A 21,639-nucleotide genomic window follows, 5' to 3' on the forward strand; every position below is an offset into this window, starting at 1 on the left:
AATGCTGGCTAAGGTTGTGTTCATACACATACATTTGTGAGCAATCACAGAAAAGTAGTTCTCATGTTGCAAAGCCTGCCTGTGAATGAGACTCTTTTCTATTTCAGTTTGAGGAAAAAGGAGATCCAAATATGAGTATCAACCTGAAACATCTTCACTGAATATATAATCAAAATATTTTGCGTTCATTTTTCACTTTTATGCATGCGCTTCTGATAAATTCTTGACCTTTCATGGGTGTGCTGGGATTTATGAAAAGCAAATAATGAACTAACCATGTTTGTATGTATTCTGACTGCAAGAGGATTAATAGTGCTTAATATTAACAGAAAAGGTCAAAGAGTTTGTTGCGCTTCCAAGTTTTATATTTGAATATCGTTAAACATGCCTGTAACCTCTTGTCTCTTAATTGTGCAATTACAAATTTCATGGTTTGCATACCTACAATTTATTGTGTAGACTGTGGGGAAAAGAGCTGTCTTCTCTGAATTATAGTCTCATGGCACTTATACAGCAATATGATTTGATAAGTGAATTTATTATGCAGCCCTGTATATATTCAATATGCTCTAAATAGATACTGAAAGACTCATTTTATGTGATTTGTCATAAAAGATTTCTGCCTTGTAGTTAAGAAAGTTTTAAAAAAATCAAGAGAGGATAATAATAATAATAATAATAATAATAATAATAATAATAATAATTCCACATCCCTGAGGTTTAAAGAATAGGAGAAACAAAAGATTTTCTGTAACTTTTGTAATTACTTTTTTGACAGAAATATGCAAGTGAAAAAGTGATCTTTCTTTTGCAAAAAGTATGTGCCGCTCACGGAAGTTTCAGAAGAAAGAAAACTCATTGACTCACATCCTTCAGATGTTATTGCTCAAAATTAATGAGCTACATCGGGGGACAATGAAGAGTTCTGATATGACTTCTTTGATTGAATAGAACCTCATTAGGAAATCAAATCATTTTTGTATCATAATGTGTTTTGACACTCAGCATGAATACCATTGTGTCAAGAGGATATAGCTCTTCCTGATTTTTAATTTTTTAAAAATAAATCCTGCAGACTTCTCAAGCCCAGTGTCCTAGCTGAAAATGATATCTACAAAAAAGGAGATTCTTTAATTTTTTTGGTCATTTTAAACACAATTTCCTTACCCACCAGGAATTTTAGAGTAGCTTTTCACTTTGATTACTCTAAAAATTTGTGAGTGAAAGCAATAGAAAATCTGCTCTAGAGCTGTAGTCTCTTGATAGGTACACTCATTTGGTGGAATAGTGTTTTGGCTTTATTTTAACATCATGTGTCTTAGCACACAAAAAAAGTGAAGAATAAAACTTCACTTCCTCCACCTTCCTAGCTAATAATATAATGCATTTAATATTCGATCAAATATCAATAAACCCTTGTAGAAGGCTGATTGGGTTGAAGGCAGTAACCACATTGGGGGAAAAAACCCTAGGTTTTTTTAATCATTTGATTAAACTGTGTCAAAGAAACTCAAACATAATGGCTTTATAACTATGTATAATTTGTAGAGTTCTCAAAACAGGATTATCCTTGGCCCTGTGATTTCAGGGCTGAAATCTGAGATCTAGGAATGATCTCTTGTTATGTCAGAGCAATTCTTGATGATGTCATTCAGCATAATACATTAAGCAGCATCCTCAGTTGCACACATTGTGCCATTCAAAACCAAAACCCAAGTCTAACAATTAAGAAAATAAATACACTGACAATTTTGAAGGCAGTGATCTTACAGCGAGCTTCCTCTCATTCATCCTGATGACTGGGGGAATGGGGCCAGGCCCTGAGAACTTAATAGTTTGTGTCTTACACTTTTGTTGGCATCATGGTAGGGCACAGAAGTGGAAAATTTGTTGGACTGCAACTCCCATTACACCTAGCCAGCATAGCCAATTGTAACACGTTGGATCTTGGGAACTGCAATCCAGAATAGTCTGTGAAGAGCTCTAGGTTGCATTTTTAGGAGCTTATCACATGAACTTTAAAACCAGCTCAAGCCTTCTAGACTGTAGCCAGGACACGGGATGGATGCAGGGATTATTGCAGGCTAAATCACCACCTAATCACTGGCCACCATCAGTCCAGGTCCCAGCCACACTCCACTAGCACTTTTTAGAAGCTGGAAAGCTGCTTCCGATTTCTAAAAAGTGCTGGCGGAGCATGGCTGGGACCTGGCTTTGAGCTAGGCTGATGGCAACCAGCAGTTAGGCGATGATTTAGCATGTGATAATTCCTGCCTCGATCCCATGTCCTGGCTCCAGCCTGGGAGGCTGGTTTTAAAGTTCATGCAATAAGTTCCTTAAAATTGCAGTGGAGAGAGTCACTAAGGGATACTTTGGAGAGGAAAAACAGACAGGAATATAGTTAAATAGCCTCCTTTCCATTTAACTTCCTCTCATCTCAAAGTTCCCTAGCATATGAAGGTTCTGTTCTATACTCTCCAACATGTCACAGCTAAAAACCAGAACATGAGTGACCAAGCAACATAAATAATAATAATAATAATAATAATAATAATAATAATAATAATAATAAATGTATTTCTATTTCCCGCCTCTCCCTACAGATCGAGGTGGGATTACAGCATATTACATCAATAAAAACATAACAATTACAAAGCATAAAACTTACATACTATCCATACAATACAATTTACAGTTTATTGACTCTCTGTAAGAACATACCATACTAGCAGAGGTGAGATGTTTTCCAGTAGATTTGTTGGGTAGGCTCACTGGAAGAGATCCATCTTCAGTGCATTCTTGAAAGCACTGAGAGTGGTAATGAGACAGATCTCCTCTGGCAGTTCATTCCACAACTTGGGGGCCATGGCAGAAAATGCTCTGTGGGAAGTAGTCAGCAGCCTGGTTTTTATGTAGTCTAGCAACTTCTTCCCAGATGTTCTGAGAGTGCAGGGCGGATTGTGTAGGGAGAGGCATTCCCTCAAGTAACTCGGGCTCAAACCATTTGTTATTACTGAAAAAGCACACACAAACTTGGAGGGGCTGCAGTATTTTGCTTTTGTCTGAACCTACTGGAAATGGCAAGATTCTTTCTCCTCCTCTCATTTCCACTGATTTAAATGATTGCAAATTATTTTTGCACTTTGATCTTGAGTTTGCAGCTGAGAGACAAAGGTAGAAATTGGGAAGATTAGGGAGAAACAGGGACATTTTAAAAGCAGCAAAAAGTTTAAAGTCAGAAGATTGTGACTGTCTCTGCCAATTGCACTGATAGTCAAAGGACTGTGTTTGGGCACAGGTGTCTTTTGCACTTAATATAAAATTTTGATTGACTGTGATATCTGTATCTAAAACTAATTACCTATAAAGTCAATTGTGCTCAACTATGTTCAGATTTAGTTAATTCAGCCGCTCTACCTCCTACCCTGAGAAATGTCATTGCTCTTATTATGATGAAATATTGTGGACATATATTTTTCTCCCAGAAGCCTAGTGTGTGTGTGTGTGTGTGTGTGTGTGTGTGTATAAAACAGTTGTATTTTACAGAAAATATTGGATAGTGAAGACTTTAGGCTAGACAGAAAAGCAATGTTGAAGAGACAGCAAGCTATTATTCTTTTGACTCACAGAAGAATTATCCATCAAACTAATCAAGTAGTTAGATCAGATTTATTTCTCCAGTGTAATTTCACAATGAATAAATTGAGCTGGACTAGTGTTTCAATCAACCAATAGCATATTAGTCTTGCACACCACATTAGTAGAAGATTGTATGGCAGTAGCTGTCAATGACTGTTTGTGAGATTATCCTAAATAAAATTAAGTACTGTCCTTTCTGTCTAATCGCCTACTTTTAATGATTAATTGAATTTAGTTTAACTTGTCCATCCTGCATTCTATTTGCATGATTCATAGTTTCTCTGAAGTAAGATAACTCAATTGAACACTGAGATACTGGAATAAAATTTGGTACCCATGTTCAGCTCATAATTCTACAGCTCAGATTTGAAGATCCCGGCCTGATGTCAGCACCAAGCATACTGGGGTATTATAGGGAATTTGGCCCTGGCCATTAGGAGAACTTGTTGAAAGTGTACAAAACAATCATAGCATAGTATAGGGCCCATTATAGACTTTATAGCATAGTATAGGATTCATTATAGACTTCAGACTGGCAGTTCAATATATAGGAATATTCAGATACTTTCCTCTGAGAATGTCACAGCATGCATGCCTCTTCCTTTTGGCCCAACCAAGAGAGGTGTGGGGAGTGATTTTACAGTACCTGTTGTTTTGCTTCTTCTCCTCAAAACCTCAGAAGGGGAAGTCGTGTGCTGCATACCTTCCAACCTGTCACAGATGACATGTGGCCAAGCTACACCAGATTGTGGTTATGACAGCAAAAGTTTTTAATGAAGATGAACCAAACAACAACAACAACAAAACTAAGAGAGACTGCATTAGTTTGGTTTTGCATTAATTTACTTAGAAGAGTAACATGCTATCTCTTCTCTTTCCCCTCCTGCTGAGTTAATTGAATGCATATTACTTTTTTTGCTTTGAATTGAATTTGTAGCAGATGAAGTAAGCTGAGGACAAAGAGTGAAAGTGGGAGGAAGAGAAAGAAACTGGGATGGTTTAAAAGCTGCAGAAAAGAGGCATAATAGAGGATTAATCAGGACTGTCCCTGCCAAACTGGGACAATTGAAGGGCCAGTTGCTTTTGTATAGTAAATATTTCTTTATGTGAGTATTTACTGTTTGGGCCCACACCTTTAGTCATGCTGGGGTAGAGGTGGGCAACATGTTCCCAGGCTAGGAAAATTCTGCTAACCCAGGGGGTATATCAAATATTGCCCATGGAGCCAGCAATCTACAGATTGTGATGGGATTAGTCTCTCTGTTAGCTGGAACATATGTGATCTGTTGTCTTCAGTGAAACACTTGCTAATATCCATTAATAAAAAGACTAAACTAAGGAATGTGTTTTCATGTTTGCTATCTCTTAATTTCAGCTTTAATATCTTTTTTCTTCTCATAAAATTTTTGCTTCCCTTCTATATTTCAATCTATTTTCTCACTTTCCTTCTTCTCTCCTAGGAGCTTATTGCATGTATTATTAAACCGTTTTACCTCTATCTGGTTTAAACATTAATTTAGGTGTCACTCTGATCTTATCACATATACCACTAAAATTGCCACCCAAATAAAGCTTACAGAACTGCTCCGGCGGCCATTTTCTTAAATCAGAAAACTACTAGATTTGAAAAGAGCTGGGAGGAGCGGTTCTGCAAGCAGGGATAGCCCTGGGATATTTTTGGTTGGCAATTTCAGTGGTAAAAAGTGTGTGATAGGAACAGAGTTCTGCCCAAATTAACCCTTAAACTGCATAGAAGTAAGCCGGGTTAATAATGCAAATTATAAGCTTCTTACTTTATTCCCTTCCTTTCCTTTACTCCTTTCTCCAAGAAAAGAGAGTTGATATAGGTATCTATGATAGGCCTGGGATGCTTCCAGTACCATCTCAGAGCATATTTCACATGCCCTAAAAGGTTTTCCAAGGCTGGCACCTTAGTTATCTTCCCAAGTTTCTAAAGATACTTAGCCAGCTGGTGAAACCACAGCTGCAGATGACAGCCTTCCCCTCTTTGTGTTCATGGCAATGGTGATAGTACTGAAATGGCCCAGAGACACTAAATATCTATGAGCCAACTTGTCAAAAATGCCCTATTCTGATATCAAGGTTTGCACAGTTTCTGTATGGAAGATCTTCATTTTATTTTGTGAGACTCTACCTGCTGTCTGGTGTGACTGCAGACACCATTTTACCATCTCAGTAAGAAATAGGTGAAAGAAATAACACTTTTTGATAGACTTTTGCTGTATTCCTTTGATATTTTGATTGAATTTTGAAGGATGGAATGTAGAAAACCAATCTATTTCTTATTAAATGAAGAATACTTGATAGGAGAATGAGAAAGACAAATAAATACAAGCTAGAGCTCATCCAAACCTGTAATCTATATCCCCAAAAGACTTTTAAAGAAGTTTGTCACTGTTTCAACTAGACTGAAAAACCATGCAGAAAAACACTCAATGAAACCATGGCTGCAAGTTGCATTCCAGAAATGTATTCTAAGTATTAAAATGGCATAGCAAAATAAGGCCTTTAAGATCTGCATAATCATATCTTGTTTGTAGTTTAAGGCAAATTTACCCGCAAATAGAATTTCACACAGATCTTCTGGTTATAAGAGAAACTCCAATAATAATAATAATAATAATAATAATAATAGCAGCAAGAGCAGCATTTCAGTAGTTTGCAAACCTTTGTAAATTCTGATTTGTTTCAGTCTGTCACTTAGCACCCCCAAGTTATTATGCAAGAGCGGGCAGAATCTACCCTCCCTAGTCATGGACATGTGTGTTTGACTGCGGCAGGCATACCAGAACTGTCTAAACCAGGGATGTGCAAAAGTATGGCCCAAGGATTCCTTGACTCCATTTTTTAGTCCCTGAAACGCCCCCCCAGTCCCTAAAGCCCCCCCCCCCCAATATTTTGGTGTGATTTTGGAGAATTTTTATCCCAAAAGCACGTGGCAAGCCTTCTCCACATGAAAACATGTGAAAACACACCCCACCCCTAATAGTATCCCAGAACTCCCTGATACTCCTCGAAACATAGGTTTTCTTCTGCAGTCCTGCTCAAAATGGAGTCAGGAAGTGATATCACATCACTTTCTGTTGACATTTTGAGAGGGACTGCAGAGTGAAATGGAGATATTTGGGATTGTTGTGAAGGGGTGCAGCCTGTTTGTGTGGAAAACTGGTCCTTGGCCCCCATGTAGTTGCCCACCTCTCATCTAGGCAGTTGCACATACTGAAACCCCAAACAAAATCTAGTCATTATTTCTCCTGCTTTTTGAGGTAAATTGGGTGTACTGTACTTACACAGCTATGAGAACTGAAGCTGGACCCTGCCAAGGCTTTGTGTGGGATTTTGGATTTGGAAAGGCAGAGAGAGCATCATTTATGTTTCATTTGTGTAAAAACAACTAGGGAGGGGAAGAAGGGGACGTAAGAGGTTCCAGAGAGTCCACCTTCTGATTGTAGGCACATACTACTATGGACTTTATAACTTCTTTGTTTCCAGAGAGAGTTGTGATTTGAAAGCTCGTGGTTGTAATCCTCTGTCATGGTCTGTATTACATAACTTTGTGTATACCTAGCTACATAGCAGAGGTGCTAAGAAATTCAGTGAATTGTGAAGATGCATAGTGGGACACTAGCAAGACACCAGTATAATGGGACACTGACTGGGTTCCCAATGTGCAATGGGACTGATGGTTGATTGGTCATTTTGCCCTCTCCCCTGTGTAGTAAGATCATGACAGCCTCTTGGAGAATACAGCAATTATGGAAATGCCCAGTTCTAATTCCCCAAGACATATATCCCCAACAGGATTTTGGCCCATGTTTCCAACTTCATTCTTCTTTGTTGGGTCAATAGAAAGAGTGATCGGATCCATGGTAGCAAAATTAAACTGTGCTTCATAGGATCAGGCTGATGGTCTTTGTCAAGAGTCAAATTAGCTTGATGGCAAATCAAAATAAATATGGCTGTTTGCAGTTTTTTGTCACTAGAGAATTATGTTGATATGGTTTGGCATGCAAATGTGTGAATATTCTATTAGAGAACACAGCCTTTGATTATTTTTAGAAGCTTCTTGGGTTACTGTATGATTCTTTCAGCTCTGAGCTACAGGAAAAGGAAAGCAATTGTTTGGAACTCAAAAACACATTTCCCATGTATTTTTGCATGAATAATATGGGATTTTGGATTTTTGAAAAAATTTCCACCGTTATATATACTTTTCTGAATTATTTCTTCTTCATAGTTGTGGAAGTAGAGATGTATTAAAATGTTAGTTTTTCAGCTTTGACAGACAAAGAAAGATAGACGCTAACTGCTACACTTGACACTTAACTTTCACCTATGCCCTTAGTTAAAGCCCCATCAATAGAACCTTCTGCGTGAGACAGAAAAGGGGGAAGCACATAAACCAATTGTTGTGAGAAAAAGACTGGGTGATGGCAGTCATCTTTCTGCTTTTCATTAACACTTCAGTAACTTTAATAATGGGTCTGGTAGTTTAAAGACATATATGACTACAACATGATATCTTATAGGCTCAGGGTCTATCCTGTCACTATGGATACTGAAGCAGCTGCCTCGGATGGTAGATTTGGAGTGTCATGAAAGGGCAGGACAACATGACATCAATTCCCATTCTGTTTATAAAAGCCAGCTGGACTAATAGTTGTATCTTTCTTGTTCACTGAAAATGGAGCCACATCCTTCACCATACCTGAAAGCATCAGGTCATTCAGGGACATAAAGCAGGCTCTGTGGCCCATCATTTTCTCCTACTCTACTCTTGGTACCTCCCCCAGCATCTGCCACATGCCACTTCATTCTGTCTAATGTAGAGCTCAGCCTGCTTCTAACATAGAGTCAACTTAGGCGTGATTTTAAGCACACCTTTTGTGTTTAAAGTGCAGGTTTCAAATGCAAATTCTATCTGCTGATGTAGGGTATCAATATTAAGACTAAGAGTCTTTTCACACAAGAAAGGAAATGCAAATTGTATCTGCTGATGTGGGATATCAGTATCAGGACTAAGAGCCTTATCACATGAGAAGAGAAAGCCGAAATGGAGCTGGGAAGAAGTGGCTTTCTCCTTGCCTCATAGCACTTCCATTCTCTTCCTGAGGGAGTTGGTCATAAAAGTGTGCCTTTTGCCAAAAGGATTTTCCAGGACAATGAAAGGCATGCTTTTACAACTGTTTCCTCCATGAAGAGCATGGAAATGATTTGCTGGCATGCAGAGATGCGTGTAGAAAGCTGGTATTCTCTGGCTCAGTTTTGGCATTCTTTTCTCATGCAATAAGTCTCTAAGTCAAGTGTGAAATAGGAGTTTAACTTTCCCCTTCCCTGTTGTGTACTTCAGGAAATTCTCCCTCTAAAGATAGCATTTGCATTGGAAGCAAATCTATCTCCGGCAACCAAATCAATCCATTTTATTATAAGAATTCCCTCTCTACTTTCATCAGAAGCCTGGGTGGAGCAGTGGGAAAAGCATGCAGAAAAGAGGGGTTTTAGTCGCAAAGATATCTTGAGGCCATACACCTCCATGTCATCAGGAGCACAAACAAATCTGAAAGTCTTTGGGATTCTTAGCATTTGTCTTTGGAGTATTGGGCAATCCAGAATAAGTTGGATGGGGTGAACTGGGATGTGTGTGTTGTGGCAATGGACCATATTCCAAACTGCCTATTCCATATTTCAAAGTGTGTATTTTCAGAATTTGGAGGTATCACTAGTAATTATGATGGTATCATGAATCTGAACTGCTTAGTTCTTAAAGTTAGCCTAGTGATTGAATACTCAGCAGAAAACAGTAGGAAGAAAACAGCATACCAGAATAGAGGTATGTATTTGTCATCTCAGTACAAAATAAGCTGAAACAATAAATCACTTCTGAATATGCTGCACTTTTCTCACTGGAGTCCCAGAAGATTACAGTTTAAAGTAAAGACCAATGTTCAGCCCATTGAAAGTATTTCAAGGACAGAGAACTAAAGTCAGCTAAGCCGGAAACTTAAGGTCAAAATATGAAATGAAATATAGATGAAAAAACTTTTGCAACAAGTTTAAATATTAATATTGACTTCCAATGTGAATAGAAATTGTTGTTTTGATGACATTTTACAGAGTTACAGAATATGTGACTTTCTACACATTCCTATGGCTATCTTTGTAGAAGATGGCTATGCTGCCTGTGGATGATGCAGCCCAGAATTCCAAACTTGGGAAAATTTGGTACAGTATAGGAAGTTACATACTGCTCACATTCTGTATTAGTTTGCTATATTTTATTTGCTACAGTAACAGTAGGTTGTCTTCAAGGTGACAATGGACTCATATAATCTGATTCTGATTTAAATTAGTAAAAATTAATGAGATTATTGCACACCTTTTTCTCCTGAGCTGGGCATGGGTGCAAACTTCTTAAAATTGTATGTTATTGCGCAACTTTCCCATTCTTTGCAAAATCCGGGAGAAGTCTGGATTGTGTACGTGATGCCTCCAACTGGGCATGGAGGAGTGCAATAACATTTATTTTTGAATGGCTTACATCCATGCCCAGACTGTGCCCAGTTCAGGAGAAAAAGATGTATGATAATCTCCTAAGTGAAAAAATACTGATGACATCTTTGTAAGCCTGAAAGAATTTATCAGTGACATCAGCCCAACAATCATACTTGCATGTAAAAGCATCACTGAAGATCAGACACTGTTTTTCTTGTTATTCCTTTCACCATTAGGCTATCCAAGGTGGTCATGGATTTCTACAATGATCTATTAATACTTACATCAGTTTTGTTCCTCAAAAATGTCTTTTGTCTAACCCAGTGATTCCAGAACTCTGGGGGTAGGACTTGGGGAGTCACAGAAGTTGCTGGGGTGGGGTGGGGTGGGGGGTCGTGAGACCTGGATACCCTGATCCCTCCTTCTCTGTTTCAGTCACATTCTTCATCTCTTTTTTTACACACTTGCATATGCACTTGTGTATGCTTGCATAGGCAAAAGACAAGAGAATGGATGTTTCTGAGGAGCTTATCGCATGGGCCCTGGGGAACGGGCCCAGCCCGTCACAGAAGGGGACGGAATGGGGATATCACCCATTTTACTGCATGGGGGAACACCACGAGAACACTGCCGATGCCACTGGAAGTGCCTGTTCCATTCTCCGGCCATCCCACAGAGGCCAATTTTCAAGAACTGTTCAGAAATGCATGATATCCCTGTTCCGTTCCCATCCACCCTGTTCTTTACTTCTGTCCTGAGTGACTTGATGTGTGAGAGTAAACGAGTGTGTGTCAGTGGAAAAAAAAGAGGAGAGAGCATGACTGAGCGTGTACATATTTGTGTACACTGGTGCATGCGAGTGTGACTGTGTATGACACAGTATGTAGAACATTTAAACGTGTTGAGCAAGCTATTGAATTTATTTAAATATAATTTTCTAATTTTAATGATGTTATTTCCTTATAAAATATTACAATATTAATGTACATGAATGTGCAAACAAAAATATGCACACTAAACAAACAAATTAGTTTTGTTTATACTTTGGAGGTTATGCAACATCTGCATGTAGGTGTCAAGGGGGTCTTAGGGGTAAAAAGTTGAGAACCATGAATCTGCTTGGTAGCTTTCCAGGGCAGGTCTACATTTCTTCTGGTCCTGAAGCTGGCCAGATTTCCCATTGTTATCTTTGCATTCTGGAGTGATAACCCATGGCTGTCAACATGGCATCCCACTGTGCTGCCACCAGTGGTGGCATGAGTCGCTTCCTCTGAGGTTCAAAGTGAAAGGCCCAGTGTCAATCACATGGCTGGGTGCCTTGTAGTGATCTTAAGGGAGTGACTTGTGGCTGGAGAGTGGTGGTAAGCACAGCTGTATAAACAGCTGCCCAACAGCACTCCAAAGTGCTCTGGATTTTCTGAAAAGATCCAGAGCAAAAGGCAGGGTTTGTTTTTTAAAAAAAAGATGATTAAGGGAGGGATAGCCTGGATTATCCGCAGGACTGCCTTTCCCATTTGTAGACAGTCCATTGTCAAACTGGGCCTTTGGTCTTACCCTATGTGGATAAGGTGATGTGGAGCAGTGGGGAAACCAGTGCAAATGGCTCTTGTAGACATGCCCCAGGTCTCAGTCTAGCTTGCTTCTCACAGGTTTCAGGATGAGGGTGCTACCTTGAGGGTGAGAGGACTACCTCTAAAAGGGTTTATTTTTCTGTGTGCTCCTGGCCTCTACTGCTTCTGGCTGCTTGGCTTCAGGAAGTCCACCTGGGTATTTCTCCCTCTCTGCTCTCAACTTCACAAAGGTTCTTGTGGCTGGCACTGAGGTTCAGTGAAAGGGTGCATGAAGAATGGCTTTACTAGTAGCTGTCTTGGGAGTGGCTGGATATGCTTTTATTACCTCTTTTCTTTTCCCAATTCTCCCAGCTACATTTTTCTTCTCCCTCTTTTCCCATCCTTTGTCCTTCTCTTTCTAGTCCTACATTTCCTAGCTACATTCTTCTTTATACCTTCTTCTTTCCCACTCTGTCCCTTTGCCCCTCACATAATTCTTTGAAACTATGCTTGGAATATATTAGACTCTCAGCATTTCAAAGCTGTAAGTCCCATAAAATTCAATAGGCTTTGCCCCTGAATAGATATACACTAACACGATTGCCTTGAACTGTCTCCTACTCTGTTAGTCTATTATTCATTCATTTATTTATATTCCTCTTTTCCCTCGACCTGGGAATCAAGGTGGCATACTAAGTTAAAACCGGTAGAAAAAGAAGTCACTGAAACATAAAAAAGTTAAGATACAAAGAGTATGAAAAGCAATGGGAAACCATACTCATTTCAGAACGACAGCAGCAACAAATACAGTCAATTCAAAGAGATAGCCATGTTAGTCTGTAGAATCAGTACATAGAGAGATCTTGTAGTACCTTTGAGACTAACTGAAAGAAATTGTCAGCATGTGCTTTTATAGACTTCAGTCTACTTCCTCAGATACTCCATCAAATGCATCTAAAGAAGTAGACTGAAGTCTATGAAAGCTCATGCTGTCAATTTCAGTCTTTTAGTTAGTCTCAAAGATGCTACAAGTCTCTCTATGTACAAATACAGTCAATATTATTAAAAGCTTTCCCCATGAGCAATTAGTTCCCAAAGGCAGGTCAAAATAGCCTTTCCTTGGCTTTGGATGGATATCATGTGGGGCACCAATCTAGCCTTTCTAGGAAGGGAGTTTCAAAGCACGGGAGAAACCACTGAGAAGGCCTTCTCTCATGTTCCCACCTGATGTCGAGTGATGGTGGTGAGATATAGCAGAGAGCATCAATACACATGCAGGTTCTCATGTGATAATATGTCCTTCCAGGTAACCTGAAACCAAACTATATAACACTTTATAGGTTATAACCAGCATTTTGAGTCTGCCTGCCCATAAACACCACCACCATTACCACCTTTCTAAATCAAAGTGTTGTTGCTTAAAAATGTTTCTTTGGTTGGACTGTAGTTCTCATGTGTCCTGGAGAGCAAATGTGCTAAAACCAGAGCCTGGAAATTTTAGATTGCGTCCCCCCCCCACTCCAGTCATACAGAGCTTGGAAAACTCAATGTTCCTCTCATCAAAATGCTGCTGGTTGTTTTTGTTTGTTTGTTTTTGTTTTTGTCACTCATTTATATCAATTGGTTGTCATTTTCCACTTTACACAAATGGAGGGCTGTGGAGTGGAATAGTGAGATCAAAGTTAAATTAATGAAAATATAATGTACTAATTATTCAGAATGACAGCAATGGTGAAGTCCAAATATTTCTTTTAAAAAGCCTTCTTCACTTTTTTAGAGGCTGTATTTTTATAGCAGTTTGGAAAAAGGAAGATGTTCACTGAAAAAAAAAAATCCCTAAGCATTTATTGCTGGAATTTGCAAATGACAGAATGAGTATAGAAGGAGTTCCATAATATAATGAGAGAGTTTTAAAAAAAATAATAATAAGTAGTTTAATGTTAGTTTTTATTTATACAACTAAAAGGAAACAAAGACCAGTTTTCAGTGTATTGGGTAGTATTTTGGCATGTAGATAAGATAGCAAAGTCTCAGCATTATTTTATGTGTTCTACAGCACTTGGTTATGAAAAAACATTGGTTTTGCTGGAAAAATGGGAAGGTTAGAGTAAAGTAAGCTGAGAGAATACTGAATATATCTGACTTTTGCAATAGCAGATTTCACAAGATGAAGGGTGTGTGTTTGATTTAAAATCTTTCCAACAAATGTGGAATATGGCTGCCAGAATTTTAACTGTGACAATCAGGTTTCTTCATATAACACTAATCTTAAAAGAACTGCCATATCTGCCTATTTGCTTCTGGGCTCCATTCAAAATATTAATATTTACCTTAGATGTTCAGAATAGCATGGGACATAAATACCTGAAAATATTGTTTTTGTGCCAGCATGAACATGTTTTGAAATCTGCTAAACCTCCCTTCCATTTGTCTCTTTCCGAGTGCCCAGTTAAGATATTTTTAATTTCCCAGGGATTTTCATTCAAAAGATCCCTTGATCTCACTAATGCCATACTTTTAGCTTAAAGTTTAGTCCACTGTCCTGGAATTTGTTTGATGAAGGATGGTAATCACTTATTATAAATAAAGTACTAAAGTGAAAACCACATGAAGTATTGGGGGGGAGGGTTGTCTGAAGGAAAATAGCCTTATACTACAGTCCATGGTTTATTACTGGTACAGCTTATGAAGACTGTGCAAATATTTACCCTTTTATCTAACATTATATGGAAAAAGTGCACTGCATGGTTCTCCTAGCAAAATGGAACAAAATGTGTTTCCTGGCAAAATGGCACAAAATGCCTATATGTGTGAATAGCAACAGAGAGGCTGCAAAGGTTCCATTAATCTTTTTCTTTTAAAAAATCAAACAACTTCCCTGACAGTCAGCACTTCAAACAATCTATATTTTGGTATGTTTCATCTTAAAATATTACAAAACCTGTCTTTCCTTTGTTCTGTTTTCTCTGCCACCAATAGTTAATTTTCATCAAAAACTGTATACAACAGAATGACATTAAAATAAAGAACATTAGCCTGGAGTTAGCCTCCAAGTTACTATCCTCCATGAAGACATACTGATCTGTACTGGTCATTTTAAATCTCAGGAAAATTGCTTTCTTGTTAATAAATTCATAGAACATTCCATCACTTTATGGCTGGAGTTCTCTAGTGTCTCATACTGAGTATCCAGCTGTGGAAGTGTATTCTTTAGGTTCTCTGATCTGCAGTGTGGAATATATATATTACGATCAACTGATCAAACATGCAGTGTGGAATAGAATACAGCTTGATCACTCTATCAGCATAGAAGTGACTTTATGATCCAAGCATGGATCCCAAACAGTAGTTTGGAAAATGTGACTAAATTAAATCAATAGCAATGATATAACTTTTATAGAAATTGGGGATATTTGTAGTCTCATTAGATTATTTTCAAGACCTATGAAGTTCAGCAAACATTCGTGGTTTAAAGGTTAGGAAGAACTAAGCATTAAGAAAAACAAAATACTGGAATCTGTGCCAGAGGTAACAGCTGATGCCTTATCAATAAAGGGAAATGTAAGCTGTATCCATCTAGAGAGAGGGAAACAATATATTTTTTTCATCCCAGAGGTACCAGATATGTTAGCCACCTATTTAGTGTCAAAGGGTAGATGCAAAATTCAATTCCTACTTTGCTTCTGAAACAGTTGTTGATTTAACAACACAAGCTGTTTTATGAAGACAGGACTGTGTGGTGTATGGTTTGAGTGTGGATTGCGCGACTCTGGAAACTAGGCTCAATTCCCAGCTCAGCCATGAAACCCACTGGGGGACCTTGGGCAAATCACATGCTCTCAGCCTCGGGGTAGGCAACGACAAACCTCCTCTGAACAAATCTTGCCAAGAAAACACCCCATGGCAGGTTCGCCTTAGGGGGGCCATAAGTAAAAAAAAACCTTAAGGCACCAACAACAAACAACAACAACAACAAATATTTTCATGAGTAAAAACCTGAGTAGGGTAATATGTTATTAGACCATACTAAAACTCACAAGTTGATACTATCATGGATTTTCTCTGGACTGCATACACTTACAACCCCTAAAATTTATAAAGGGCAATAGACTAATTTGTGCATAAGATACCTATCCTACGCAAGATCTTAAGGAACATAGGCCCGAGGACAGGCGGGCTGAAAGGGGCGTGGCCAGCGGCGATGCTAAGGTTCCACACCGCGCGCAGCAGCTGTCTGGAACCCTAATTAATATAATAATAGATAATAATAATAATAATCAATAATAAATTTTATTTATTACCGCTTTTCCACAATCAAAGTGGTTACAAAATACATAAAACAAAACAAAAGAAATAATAATGAATATACACTAATAAGTCACTTTACCTTAACTGAATCAATAGTTAAAAAACAACCCACATTAACAATTGAAAATTTCTACACCTCCCGTCTGTCACACACCTATCTAAACTACCTTATGCAATACTAACATACCCAAGATTTAACATAAAACAATTGAAACATTAAAAAGAGTCTACTAATTACATCCCATTGTTGTCTAAACACTCAAGCTCTAAGCAAACAGTAGCAAATCCAGGGCTGAGTGGGGGAGGGCGCTTACCCTCCTCCCTCGTGCAGGTATTAGCTCAGCTCCAAGGGCTGTAATGGTAGCGGCGCCTGATGGGGGTGTCCTGTCCGCACAGGTGCTGCCATTTTCAACGTAACGGATGCATAGCATACCACATGACATCTGTTACATCACGAGTGTGCCCACTGGCACACTCGTGAACTAACCCGGGCACCAGTAAAAGACCCAGAAAAACCTTTTAACTCCAGAGGGACGTCAGGGCTAGCGGCTGCAGCATCCCTCCAGAGTTAAAATGGGCACCTGCAAACCGCACCATTTTCGGGCGGTCATACCGGGCCTTAATGACACACGATTGGGGGAAATATCGAGAGAAAACCATCTTCGCTAATTGTTCCCATGCATATCCACCCTTATCCTGGCTAGAAATATGTGCTTTTGATGTGAAGTATTTGAAATTCATTCAGCGGGGATTGTCATTTACCTAGTCCCTTATAATGCATACTTGTCTGTCCCCTGGTATTCTGCACATGGGCATCAACAACTGTGCATTCCGGGGGGGGGGGGGCTTAACTCCTGTTCAATTCTCTTTGAAAAAAGTATCTTGCAAAACTCACAATTCTGCCCCTTTGCAAGCTCAGATCTGTAACACGCGTTTGGAACCACTGGATCTGCTGAAGAAGACAATATTTCCCTTAGTTCAGTACTAGGTGACGATTAGATAGAAAATGTAAATGTTCTGATTTGTGAACATTTGTTTCTTTGTTTTAGTATATTCTGTATCACCATCCCAGCCACACAAGAATCCCAGATGATGAACATGTCAGGGATGATGGGAGTTGTAGCTCTTCAACTCTGGCTCTAACTCTCCACCCTGTTAGCAGCGGTGCTGACCAGCTTTGGTCAGTGGTTAATGCTTTTCTTCCAAAGCAGCAGAGTTTCAGAGATGGCTGAAGACCCTGACAACCAAGCCTTCTCACTCTTTTCCTGAGATGTCTCCAAACTTCTCCCAGGATTCTGCTGGCTCTTGTATCTTCACTCAAGACACCAGACAACTCAGTGTCTTTATAAAAGATCTACTTATTTCTACTATATCAAATACTAATGCCCTCAACAATCTCCAAAAACACTCCAACTATCTACAAACTACCCACAAAATACATTGGCACAACACACTTATTATAGCCATTGTTTACACCACCCACTACGTCAGTTTCCACCCAGCTGGGCGTGTACATTCATTTTGATTGGTTCACATAGTTCACCCCATACTTAAGTATTCATCAATTTTACCTTGTACACTTAATGAATCTCAGGTGTTCCAATTGTACATCTCAATTCTGTCCTTGACATTCAAGACTTCTAAATTACATTAGCTTTTTCACCTGTGTGGCTCTTAATTGCTCTTGCTTAGTCATTGTGACTTTCACATACATGTTTTATTTCTATTACTGTATATCCCATGTTGCATTTTCCTTAACAGACAAAGAGAAGCCATTAAAACCAATACATTTTAAAAATGCATTAAAATACTTTTTAAAAAGCAGTCTAAACCAATACTAGATCCAGTTCTGAAGCAGTTGCAGAAATAGCAGTTTCAAACACTGAGTGCCATGAATAACAGCACTGTTTGGCTGTCCACCAGATACCTAAAAGAGATGGGGCTTGCCTAACTTTTTGGGTAGGGAGTTCCTTGTGCTGCTAAACAGAAAAACCGTGTTACATGTACCATCAGTTTCATGAGGTGTTAGCCATTCAGCAGGGCTTCCTCTGAAGATCTCAGATTTCTGCCGGCTTATTGAGAGGAGGCAGTCTTTCAGATATCTTGACCCACAAGGTGTTTAAGATTTCATAGGTCAACACCCAAACCTTGAAATTGAACTTGGTAGCCATTGGAAGCCAGTGCAGTTCTCACAGGACCAGGGTTGTATGATCTCTAAAATCTACACCTGACACTGACTCTGGGGTAGCCAAGAGAAAAGGTACACAATCTGAACAAAGGACACTCCTGGCCACCAGCGCAATCTAGCTTTCCAAGAAGAATAACGCGGGTCCAAGAAACCCACCAAGTTAAAAACCCGCTCTTTCAGAGGGGATAATCGCAATGCACCCCATCATACAATAACAGTTGCATTCCAAGCTGGTATTACCACTGTATGTTAAAACAGTTTAAAGATAGCTATGTCCTGATAACGATGTGCAAGAAATATGCAGTTTTTAGGCAATTCAATTGAGAAGATTTTCAGTAAACAAGTTAGGATGGAGAAGAGAGAAATGAAACTGAAAAATAAAGGGATTGCCAAATCTTAATACTAGAAAAGAGGTTGATCAATAGCAGTCTGAAAGTCTTACTAGGCTTACTAGGCACTCACGCCTTCTCTCATTTGATTAAACTACGGTCCAGTGCCCACACCACAACAGTGAACATACTGGTGCCGATAATATGGTTAGGGACCACAACAGCACACCCACATGGTTCCTAACCCTAATACACAGTGTGGCATACAATGGCAGCATCCTGTCCATAGGGTGCCACCATTGTGACTTAAGTGCCATGTGGCATCCGTGCAGTGCCATATGGCATCCGCATGGCACCATACGGCATTTATGTTGTGAGTACGCCAGTGGTGCACTCGTGACATCATTGCAGCGCCCAAAAAGAATACCAGGTTCTTTTTCCTCCACAGTGATGGCGTGCGATTTGGGGGCTGCCATTTCCCTGCAGAGGAAAATAGGGCCGAGGCTGCCCTTTGAGGGCAGTCTGTCCCAGGCCATGTTACTAACAAATCACACAGAAAACAATCATGAACATGAGCAGGGAAGCCAAAATATGGAAATAGGAGTTATTTGACAATTCAGCCAAACATAATAAAATAATACTATGAACTTAAGTAAATTAAAACTAAAGACAAGCTTCTATCACTGATCCAGAAAAAAAATAGCCTGAGGTTGAAGTTCAGTGAAAGCAAGCTAGTGACACACAAAGCTATTGAAAATTGCCACACAGAGAAAAAAAGGAATTATGTTATAGCAGATTTATAGCAGAGTGATCAAATATTCACTGAAAAGTAACAAACGCACAGTATCAATTTTCATCAACCACACAAAGGAAAACCAGTACCTTTGTGCTTTTTATTACCTTCCCCTTAATGGAGCCCTTATTATGATTATAATATGTTTGTTATATTGTGAACAAACACATGCACACATAGAGTCTCTGTGAATTTTGAGTACAGTAGATATAAAAATGACTAATTGAACTGGATATTTGATTCCATAGTCTGTTCAAGAATGAGAACTGGCCCCAAAGGAGACATAACTAAATACATGCTTTCACTAAACATCAAAACAAACTAACTAAACATCAAAAGAACTGTAATACCAAATAACTAACACAACTCAAAACATACTACTACACATACTACTATACATACTATACTTTCTATACATAAAAAACATGATATACCTTCAAACTCGAACATTCATTACTACCTTTTAGGTTGTATTCTCCTTATTCATTTATTCGATTATTTCCTTGGTTTTCTTATCAGTGTAAATCCTTGTGATCCTCGTACCTATATTGTTCTATTCTTCTAGCTTATTCCTAATTTGCTCTTCCTCCTCTTTTAACCACTACTTTCCAATTTTGTATTAAATTATTAAAAGATTTTTCCCTTCTTCTAAACATTATATCTTATAAAAATGTATAATTTCTAAATCTAACTTCTGGTTCTGTCGATTTATTCGATGTTACTCAAATACGACCATTTTGTTATCCGGTATTTTTTTTTATCGGTTCTATTCTTTTCTATTACATTTATCAATTTATCATTCATTAAAACTGTTAAGATGTCCATATCCATAGCCTCTTTTAGCTTTATCGTTCATTCTTCTCCTTATGTAATTGTTCATTTTCCCAGTATTAGCATAGATGATTCTGTTACTGTTATTATAATAACAAATTCTTTTGTATTTTTTCCACATCTTTTTCTATATTATAATCCATGTTTAATAAGAGAGTTCCAGGCTTGTTTTATCATCTCTGTAGTATCTTACTGATCTTTTATGAATTTTCTTTCCAATATTTGACTGCCTTTTGACCATATATGACAGAAGGATCATTTTTTTCCTGACACTTCCAACATTTTATTTTGCCTGTTTTGTATTTGCATTCAATTTTGTCAGGGAAGGTACCAATGGTATGTCATCTTTATAAAGTTTTCTTTGTGTTTTGGCAAACGAGTGAATTTATTTGTATCTTTCCATTATTTTTTCCATGATTATAGTGTGATATTTTTACCAATGTCCTTGAGCTCATTTAATCATGTTTGTCTTTACTGTTTCTTGCTCTAGCTCTCTTGCATTTAAGTCTTATAATATGCAATCTGAACATTTTAAAAGGGAGAACCTGAAACAAGAGAGTAGAAAGATATGTTGGCCAGCATTCTTTATACAGTTACAGAATGTGTAACCGGAGTATTATTAACTGTATTCAGCTATACACTTAGGGCCTATTTAGGGACCATGAAAATTACAGTCCTACTTACTGGGAAGCAGCCACTGGGGTCCATTCCCCTGTTGCTGGGAAGCAACTAGCTGGCACAAGGTTGAGTTGTGAAGGAGACTCTAAATCTGTCTTTCACACCAGAGATTATTTGCATAGAGGGTGGGAATGTTAGTCAACTGTTTTTAAATGAACAGGAAACAGACCTCCACTGATCACAGTCTGCTTCCAGTAGTGTTGGTGGGCTTGGGCAAGGATTCACTGTGTAGCATCATCACATCCTGTAAATCCCATACAGGATTCCAGCCAACAGGATATTCTGCATTTGGCCCTCCAAGCTTTGCCTTGGTGATTTGTAGAGTCTTGCATTCCCACCTTCAATAATTTGGAAGAATTGAGGGAGGTGTTTAAAAATGTGTCATGGCTTGGACGCTGCCTAAATACAAATGAAGTTGGTCATGTAGTCCAACCTGTCAACACAGAAATCTATAACTAAACATCCTTGCCACGTGGACATGCCACCTAGGCTTAACTACCCCATACTACCTATGCTTAACTACTGTCTGCCCTTATTCTCGTTCCACTACAAAAAACCTCTTCCTTTGGGAGTTCTTTAGGAAGTATGGCCTGTTACAGACAGCCAAAAAAGCTGCTTCGAGTCACAGTGGAGGTATGGTGTTTCACTGATGCATGCATCCTAAGGTCCAGAAGTCGCACCAAAGCCACGCTCCAGACTGGTGTCGTGTGGCTTGGTGTGGTCTTCGGACCTTTAGGACGCATGCATCTTGAAAAACACCATACCTCCATTGTGCCTCGAAGCAGCTTTATTTTGGCTGCTGTATCAGGC

This window comes from Sceloporus undulatus, chromosome 1 (genome assembly GCF_019175285.1).
Source record: "Sceloporus undulatus isolate JIND9_A2432 ecotype Alabama chromosome 1, SceUnd_v1.1, whole genome shotgun sequence".
In the NCBI taxonomy this organism is placed as follows: domain Eukaryota; kingdom Metazoa; phylum Chordata; class Lepidosauria; order Squamata; family Phrynosomatidae; genus Sceloporus; species Sceloporus undulatus.